The 9,806-nt window shown below is 38.1% G+C and overlaps 1 long non-coding RNA gene across 1 annotated transcript in view; it reads left to right on the top strand.

The window, feature by feature from the left end:
• Window positions 1-306: 306 nt before the first annotated feature.
• The window catches only part of LOC138174695 (uncharacterized), a 162,888-nt gene continuing 153,388 nt past the window's right edge, over window positions 307-9,806 (top strand). Inside the window, exon 1 of the long non-coding RNA XR_011171801.1 lies at window positions 307-1,065. This is a non-coding gene — a long non-coding RNA (uncharacterized lncRNA). The remainder of the gene's footprint in view (window positions 1,066-9,806) is intronic.

Here is a 9,806-nt window from a genome sequence, read left to right as displayed (position 1 = left end):
GTTGTTCCTTAGATCTCACCATAACTTCAAAATGCTCCACCTCCAATATTTTTAATTCTGGAATCTCCCTGTCTCAGAACAAGTGACAGGCCTTCAATCTCCTGTACGACCTCACCTGCCTGTGATAGTAATGGCAATTAAAGATTCCCCTGTATTGGCTTGGTTTTCAAATTGTGTTAAAGCCCAGAGCTTGTTAATCCCACCTGTGGGATGGACTTTTTGATGTGAAAAGAAAGTCCTGAACTGGGAGGAGCTGGTGACATAGATTTGGAGAGACAAGAGAGAGGCGGAAGATCTTTTTGGAAGCAGCACCTCGTGGAGAGAGAGAGACTAAGAGAATTGCTGGTGGCCGCTTTGAATTGCCCTGGACTTTTGAGACCTTCCCCCTGAGCTGCCAAGGACTGAGGAGACATGGCTGTTTTGCTGGTACTTTGTCTGTCTGTTTTGATGTTATTTTGCCAGATTTGTCCACTGGTGAAAGACAGTCCTTTTGTTGAAGAAGTCCTGGAACCTGGCTGTTGTCTAAGAAGCCCTGAGACTGTCCTGCAGACAGAGAGTGAATACTGTCCACTGGTGAAGGACAGTGCTGTTGTTGCAGGGGTCTGGAGACTGTCCTGCAGACAGAATGAATACTGTCCACTGGTGAAGGACAGTGCTGTTGTTGCAGGGGTCTGGAGACTGTCCTGCAGACAGAGTGAATACTGTCCACTGGTGAAGGACAGTGCTGTTGTTGCAGGGGTCTGGGAGCCTTTCTGTTGGTTCAGAAGCCCTGAAGAAGGATTTTCTTGTTGTATGTTTACAGAAATCCTGGGAGAGGGCTTTGCTAATGTGTGCAGGGGTTCTAGGACTGTTCTACAGACAGAGGATAAATTCATGAAGGGAATGGCAATGTATCTTATGGCCTTGCTAAGCCTTGTCTCCCCAGGAACTAAGATTGCTGAGAACTTGCCTCGTGTCAAGATGAAGAAAAGACCTCCATTTGGGTATTAAGTGCTGTGTTTAAACTTGATGTAACTCTGGGGTAGATTCAATTGTGATCCAGGGGTGGGGAACTTTTGACCTTATGTTTGGAAACTAATCTTCATTTGAGAAGAGGGGCTTTGTGGTGGACTTAATTAAGGTATAGCCTAGGGGTGGAGAAGTATTTAGAACAGAGACTTTGTAATTGATTGAATGATTGGAAGGTCCTGGGGTGGGGTAGTCCTTGGAGATTATTTAATCACATTTAGTAAATGCTGTATTTGGAATTATGTCATGTTTTGATCTTCTCTGTTCTTGGTTGGTCACTGAATAAAATGGAGAGCACCTATGCTGGCATTTTGAACCTGGGAAGTTGACTTTTCTTGGCATTACATTACATTACACTGCCCCAAACCTGCTTTTCATCCTCACTGCAGTGTCCATCCTCTTAATAGTCCTCATTCTCAGTTCATAGTCATTCCTTCCCTCCTTTCATTAGAATTAGCTTTATAGGGGAGGCTAGGTGGTGCAGTGAATAGAGCACCAGTCCTGGAGTCAGGAGGACCTGAGTTCAAATGTGACCTCAGACACTTAATACACACACACACACACACACACACACACACACACACAAAGCTAGCCGTGTGACCTTGGGCAAGTCACTTACCCTCAATTCCTCTACCTCCAAAAAGCAAAAAATAAATAAATAGAAAATAAATTAACAAAAAAAGAACTAGTTTTATAGATATCTATTTCAATACAATAGTGCACACCCCTGTACTTGAATCCTCAGACCCTTTTTGTTTGTTTTACTTGTTCAGATTTTGCTAATCTTCAGCTTTGGGACCACACCTTTGTCCAAGTTCTCTGCTCTCATCCCAGAACTGCTTGTGGAGGAATTAATGAAATCAGGGTGACAACAACATCCACTATAAATTCATTTCAGCTGGTCCTACCTGGGTTTTTGTTGCTACAATACACTCCTATTATAATCTCTGATTAGCTGGCCATCATGCATCCCACAGCAGATCTTCTACAAACATTTTTCCCCTCTATTCTCAATTCCCCAGTTGAACCCAATCACACTATGCACACTCCCTCCTCCCCTACTTGACTTAACTACATAATAGAATGGCTACAGCTATGGGTTTGGAGGTGGGACAGCTTGGCTTAAAACATTCCCTCAGACACTAACTAGCTGTATGACCCTGGACAAGTTATTTAAACATCCAAAATCTCAGCATCCTTAAAATGGGAATGATAATAACAGAACCTGACTCATGGTTACAAAGATCAAATAAATTCTGTCTGTAAAATGCTTTGCAAAAGTAGAAGTCCTAAATACAGGTCAGTTAAGCAGATAACTTTGCCTTTTTCTTTCCTGAAGGGAAAAAAAAACTAAGAGCATCTGCAATAGGTTCCATCATCTCTGGTCCTTTCCTGTGTCTTACTTAAATTTACTACATTCTCCCCTATTCTCATTTCACTCAGTCTCATGGGATGTCTAGGCTAAAAAACTTGCCAAGCCTTAACCCCACTATTTCTGCCTTCGATATAATCACTTCCTATCTCCTGAAGGAGTTTGCCCTGTTGAACATAACTTCCCTACCCCTCCCTCTCCCTCTCTGCTCTCAAAACATAATCTGAGGCCTTGACTATCCTTTGAAAACCCTTCCTTTGATATTGCCACCTCCTCTAGCTGCCATCTAGTGTATCTTGCTTGGCTTTCACTGATAAATAAATTGAACAAGTTACCTCCATTCACTGCTTCTCTTCCTCACCATAAATTCTCAGTACCACATAATCTCTTTTCTGACATCATCCCTCCACTGAAACTCCTATGAAAAGATTATCTATGACTTATCAATTACTAAATATAAGGGACTTTTCAGAGTCATCCTCCTCAAACCTCCTGCTGCATTCCACATCTACCAGCCCTCATTCTGGATCCTCTTTCCTCTTGCCTTCCAGTGCATTTGTCTTTGCTCTTTCTCCTCGCACCTGTATAACTCCTAATGACTATTATTTGATTTCCTGCACCCCATCATTTCTTCCTACTCAGGCATGGGCACAACCCACAGTTCTCTTCAGGTCTTCTTCCCTTTCTACTTATTCATTCCCATTGATATCATCTGATTCCAGAGATTCTCTCCACTAGTAATAGCAAATTGACACAGAAACTGGAGCTACTAAACCATTCCTACCAGCCCCATATTATCTTAGAAAACCAAAAAATCACAAAAATCACATTTTTGTTTTATTGTATTTTTAAATTTTTTTTCACAACTACATTTTAACCTTGGGAGTTTTATGGGCAAAATGCAGCAGGAAGGTGGCATGTTTGACACCTATGCAGATCATATACACACATACCCACATACACATATGTGTAATATAGGTATATGTGTTTATATAGACATATATGCTCATGTGGATATACATGTATTATATGTATACATGCATATATATGTACACATATATCTATTATTCAGTTCAGTTCTAATCTATCCTGCATTTCAGTCATATGGGGATGTTACCCACTGGGATGACCCCCACAGCACTGCATGTTTGATGTGTTCAAAATTGAATTAATAACTTTTCCTGAAGCTTCCCCATTTCTGTTGAAAGTCAAGCGCCACCCACCATGCTCTCTGTTGTCTGGACTTGAATCCATGAAATGATGTTTGATTCTTCTACTTCTTCAACCCTTGCAACGAATCAGTTCCCAAGCCCTCCTGATTCCAAAGCATATCTTACATCTGCCACCCCCTCTCCAGTCCTAGTGCCACTTCCCTTTTAGACCCTCAACACCTTTCTTCTGATAAGTTTATTGTAAGAGACTCCTTACTCCACTCTATGTGCCAAATATTATCTTTTTGTATCAATCCTTTACATAAATTTCCAAATAATTTTCCCACAGTAAAGATATTACTATGTCATTCTCTTATTCAGAAAACCCCATTGATTCCCTACAACCTATAGATTTGTCATGGCAAGAAAGTCTATTGTTTATTATTTAGAAGACAAGTCAATAAAAGGTATTATTCTGCACGTTGGTCTAAGGCCAATGGTCTAAAGCCAAGGCAAGGAAAACATCATTAGACACATAGAGATATGCATCTCTATGGAATAAATGTACTTCCTGAGACAAGCCATTTCCTACAGCCTTATGAGCATTTTGTTGTATGGGGTAAAATAGAGATTTCTAATCTGATAGTCTATCATTGACCTTAGGTATCTGAGACAAGGTAGACTTTGTCTTTTGGCCATCCCTGCACAAGAATTAGAATAAAGGGGGACTAAACAAAGTTTAGATGTTATTGCCCATTTATATTTAAAATGGGTTATGCTAAAATGTCATTATTCATATCAAAAAGGGAAAATGCATCCCCCACGATTGGATTTAAGCCCTAACTCTCTCCCCACCCCACTCCAGATCTAATTTACCTTTCCAGTCTTATTTTACATTTGTTTTCTTCATGAACTATCCATTCCAGTCAAGTTAGACTACTAACTGTGCCTTTGACTTGTCTCTAGCCTCTGTAGATTTGTGCTGGCTCTCTCATTTTCCTGTAAGGCATTTCTTCCTCATCTCTACTGTTAAGGGATCTATTTATTTTCCTTCAAGGTTCAGCTCAGGTACCATCACACCTGATAAGCCTTTCCTTACTGTCCTTCATCCCAGCTAAGAGTATCTTCAAATCTCAAATTCCCCAGAGTCCTTGGTCTATACTACAGTTTTCACTTCCACATCATGGGATTTAGAAGCAGAGTACTCCTTCAATCTGTAAAAATCTGCATAAATATTCTGGGTCTTCCCTTCATACTAGAGAAGATGTCTGAATTTTTTTCTTTTTCTTTTATGGGGTGATTATAGTACCTTCATACAAAATTTGGTTGATATTATATAATATGTATATATTTTGCATTTATTTTATGCCTTTCTGAGTCACTAAACCTTTTCCGTGTAGCCTACTGTCCTTCATGTATTATCTGTGGCTTCCACAAAACTCCCACAAAAATTCCCATTTAATTTCTTTTGCTGATCCACAATATATGGAAACCACAATGGGGAAAGTCACATTGTGGAAGAGATAACTGTAGGGCTTTCCCTCACTACCACCACCAGTACTTTTTATTGTACTTGTCTATTGACATGTCTCAACCTCCCCCCATAGAATATGAACTTACTGAAAACAGAGACCATGTAATTAAAAAATATATGTCCTAAGATGATGCACTATGCCTTACATAGAATGGGTACTTATTAAATGTTTTAATTGAATTTTACAGAATATCCCTAAAATCATTTTTTAACTGTAGGAATAGTTCTTATTGACTTTAAACTATTTGGATAACAGCCTGAACTGTTTGAAACTGTGTGGTGATTAGACTGGCTATTTTAAAATAATGCAAGTGAGGTTTTTGTTTCATTTTGTTTTTATTTTGTTTTGGTTTTTGGTTTTCATGTCTCTTCATTTATAATTGACAGACCTTCAATTCTGTTATGTGATCTCAGACTAATCTTGTAAAGTGGATGATATTTTGGAAAAACTCACCCATATGGTACCATTCAGTTCATTGGAGAGGCCAGATTAAACCCTATTATATGATCACATACTAAACTGTAAAATAGATGATGATTTAGAATGGTTCACCCATATGGTCCCATTCAGTTCATTGCAGAGGGCAGATCTAATATTCCAGGGCACCATGAAATGGGGCAAGTGACATATTAGCAAAAAAAAAAAAAAAGAAATTCTCAAGGGAGCCACAAAAGGTTAGATATCAACTTTGGAGCCCAAATTTCAAGCCTTTTGTGAAATGAAGAATGTGCATTGATTTACAGCCATCATTGTGACTGTCTTTCCTCCATTTAGTAGAGTAATAATTTTCACAAATCATGAAGTACAATTTAGGAATAACTCTATTGAACTTCTACATATGTCCATTTAATTCCCATCTTTACAGCTGCACTCAGTCTATGAAACATTTGTGGCAAGGTTTGGGTTTTTTTTTCCCTTGAAAGATGATCTACTCTAAACATTACTATCAATGTTTTCAACTCTATCTTAACAAAAACAACATGAAGCTAGCCAAACTCTCTAAGAAGGAATTTTGAAGAAAATTGCACACTTCACCAAAACTTCTCCTAGCTGATGTGTCTCCCATAGGTTTGGTCTTAGATGATTTTCAGTATACATATTATATTTTAGAAAAAAATTTAACTAATGCTCACCTCATCTCTAGGAGGCTATATATTAATGAATCTTATAATATTGTTTTTCCTCAGATGTTTTCTAGTTATGTGACTCTGGGCAAGTCATTTGACCTCCGTCTGCTTCAGTTTCCTTATCTATCTACGAGGACAATAATAGCACCTACCTCCCTAGGGTTGTTGTGAAGACAAGATGAGATAATATATATAAAGCACTTTGCAAACCCTTAAAGTGCTTTGTAAATATTAGCTATTATATTATTGTTGCAATAATAATAATAATTAGTATTTTTATTAAAGAGAGAAAGAGAGACCTTCTATACTCCACGCTGGTAAGATTACATTTAAATTATTTTGTCCAGTTTTTGAGCATCATGCTTTAGGAAGGACATTGGCAAGATGGTATGCATATAGAGGAGGGTAACCAATGTAATGAATAGTCTTTAAATCATGTAAAAGTAGAAAGTGGGATGAAAATATATATATAAAAAGTAGAAAGTGGAAAGAAATGGAAGTGTTTTCCCTAGAGAAGAAAGAGAAATTAGATGGTAGCAGTTTTCAAATATTTGAATTGCTTGTATGGAAGAGGGATTAGATTTCTTTCACTTATCCCAGTACTAAAGAATGAGGTCCAATGGGAGAAAGTTTTCGGAAAGCAAGTTTGGAGTGAGCATTGTTTTCCTCACAGTTAGAGCTATCTGAAAAATCAAATGGGGTAGGAGAAACAGTTCCCTATCACTTGCATTCTCCAAACAAACATTTTCTAGAGAAATCTCAAAGATGTCATAGGCAAGATTTATTATTTGATGAAGGGTTTGAATAAATTACCTCAGGCATCCTTTTCCTTCTTTAAGAATATGTGAGATTTTAGGGGCAGCTAGGTAGTGCAGTGAATAGAGCACTGGTCCTAGATGACCTGAGCTCAAATCCGGCCTCAAACATTTGACACTTACTAGCTGTATGACAATGGACAAGTCACTTAACCCTAATTATCTCTCTTCCTCCCTCAAAACAAAAGAATATATGAAATTTTGAAAATGCTTCCAGATATCTCATTTGGTTATATCATATTCCTATTAACTAGACAGACTGGTATTTTTATGTCCATTTACAAAGCAAGGAAACTGAGTGAGAGATGTTAGTGTGCTATAAAAGGAAGTAATGGGACTTGAAAGAGCCTGGTTCTTGTCACCTTTGCTGTGTGTATTTCTGTGTAGTCTTGGACAAGGCACATAATCACTCTAGGACTCAATTTCCTCATTTATAAAATAAGGGTGTTGGACTTAGATGACCTGTGAGATCCTTTCTAACAGTCTAACATAAGCTTTATTATGTTTCCATAGTTGGTCTCTGAGTTACAGGAAGGATCCAGAACAAGATAGGTGGTGGTCCCATTGTCCTTGTTACTGTAGAGATCACTTATCGAGGATAATGAAAGACTAAAGGATTGCTTAAAATCACACTGAGAGCAGATTAAAGATAGGTCTTCTTTCTCTCCCATTCAAATCTTCACAATTTTGCCTCAACCTATGTTTTTCAATCCTATTTTCACTCCTGCTAATTTTTCACCTCTCTGTACTACTCTGGGAATTCTCTGACCTTTCACCATGCCCCAACAAGCTCATTATTGGGAAAACCTCACTATCTTGCACAGTCCCCTCAGCCTTGGTACTTACTCTTCTCTATCTCCACTTTCTATCCCTCTCACTAGAAGCTGGAGCCATGAACTCCAAAACCTCCATTTAAGGAGGGAGCTCAGCTCTGATCTGCTCATTTCTCCCCGGACTGCACTACTCTGGAACTTCTCTGACTTTCCCACAATAAGCCTACTTTGGATACCTTCCCTGGCCTCTTCCACCCCCACCACCTTTTTGTTAGCTTCCTTTTGTGTTATCTTCTATTAGAATGTAAGCTCTTTGAGGACAGGGACCTTCTTTTTGGTATTTATATCTCCAGTGCTTAGTACAGTACCTGGCACATAGTAGGAGCTTGACAAATGTTTATTGATTGATATCAACTGATTCTTTTCCTCAGTGTCAACTAGAATGTCTTATTCATCATAATTAAAATATGAAAGTGCCTCCCCTCCATTGCTACCCGCCATCTACTGCAGAGGTTCATGCCTTTTTTGTGTGTGTCATGAACTTCTTTGTCAGAAGCGTGAAACTTGTAAGACTAATGCATAAAATATAGAGGATTAAAAAGGAAAGCAATTCTATTGAAATGCAGTTATCAAATTAGAAAAAAAATAGTCCACGGACCAAAGGTTAAAGAACAATCATTTTCTTGTGTACTTTATCTTCTATGTATCAATTTATGTATGTTTCCTCTTTCCTTAGAATATTAATTCATTAAGGGTATAAAAGATTTAAGTTTTGACTTTATACTGCCAGTCCCTAGGATAGTGTCTGGCACATAGTAAATAATAATGCTTGCTGATTGATTAATTGATTGTACACTCACAAATCCACTTCTCTACCTCTTCGTTCATACTCTCCTACCCACCTGGAATTACTTCCCCATTCCTCTTTGCCTATAGAAATCCTATAGGCAAAAATCCATCCTTCAAAGCCCAATTTAATTCCCAGTTTTTGGTGAAGCCTTCCTTGACTAGCCAATGATAATAATACCTCATCTACTATCATCTTACAGAATTTTATGTGTGTGTGTGTGTGTGTGTGTATATGTATGTATATGAGAAAGGAAGAGGAAGACTTGGCATACTTTTTAATAGTGGTGTACATTCAAAAGCTCCTTAAATTGATTAGGAGGTAAAAGAGAAAAAGAAATCCCACCGAATTTATTGCTTTCTGATTTTAAGAAAGTACAACACTCTTGAAGCCTCTCCTTAGACTATGGCTCCTACTATATCAAAAATCACCCAAAACTATGGCAAATTCAACTAAAGAGGATAATTTTGTGTAACTGATTCTTACCATCAAGTGAGGTATTAAATAAGGATATATGTGATAAAAATTTTTGCCAATTTCATGGAAGATGTCCTGTGAACATCCACAAGTCTATGTCAGCTTGGAAGGAGATCTCTAATATAACGTCACAGGAACCTGCCTTTAGGCTTCTGCTGATCAATGCTTTTTATCAATGACTTGAAAGAAAGAGGTAGCAACCTTATAAAATTTGAATATAATTTAAAGTTAGGAAAGACAGTTGATGTTTTTGTATAACACAGTCAACATCCCAAAAGCTCATACAATTTAAAACTTTGGGACATATCAGGAAGAAACAAAGAAAGAAAGGAGGAAGAGAGAGGGGGAAGGAGGGAGGGAGGGAGGGAGGCAGAAAGAGGGATAGGGAGACAGAGAGATGTAACAGAGATAAGTATAAACTGCATTTTCTTTCAAAAAATCAAACGCAGAAGTGCAGGATGGGGGAGGTAAGATAGACAATAATTTATTTGAATAAAATCTGTGGCCTTTTGTAGTCTCTTATTGATTGTCATGCCAATGTCACATAGATGTTACAAAGCTGAAGTCATTTTAGGTTGCATTGGGAAATACAATATCCAGAGCTATAAAGGTGATGGCCCCATTGCATTTGATAGAAGCTAGACCAAAGGCAGAGAATTCTGTTCTATTGTAGACATCACCTTTTAAGAAGGACATTGAGA

Source organism: Petaurus breviceps, unplaced genomic scaffold (genome assembly GCF_028583685.1).
Source record: "Petaurus breviceps papuanus isolate PSGF00001 unplaced genomic scaffold, PetGlider_PUasm1.0 76, whole genome shotgun sequence".
Taxonomy (NCBI): domain Eukaryota; kingdom Metazoa; phylum Chordata; class Mammalia; order Diprotodontia; family Petauridae; genus Petaurus; species Petaurus breviceps.
Note: the sequence above shows the minus strand (reverse complement) of the source record. Positions and strands in the feature narration are given on the sequence as shown.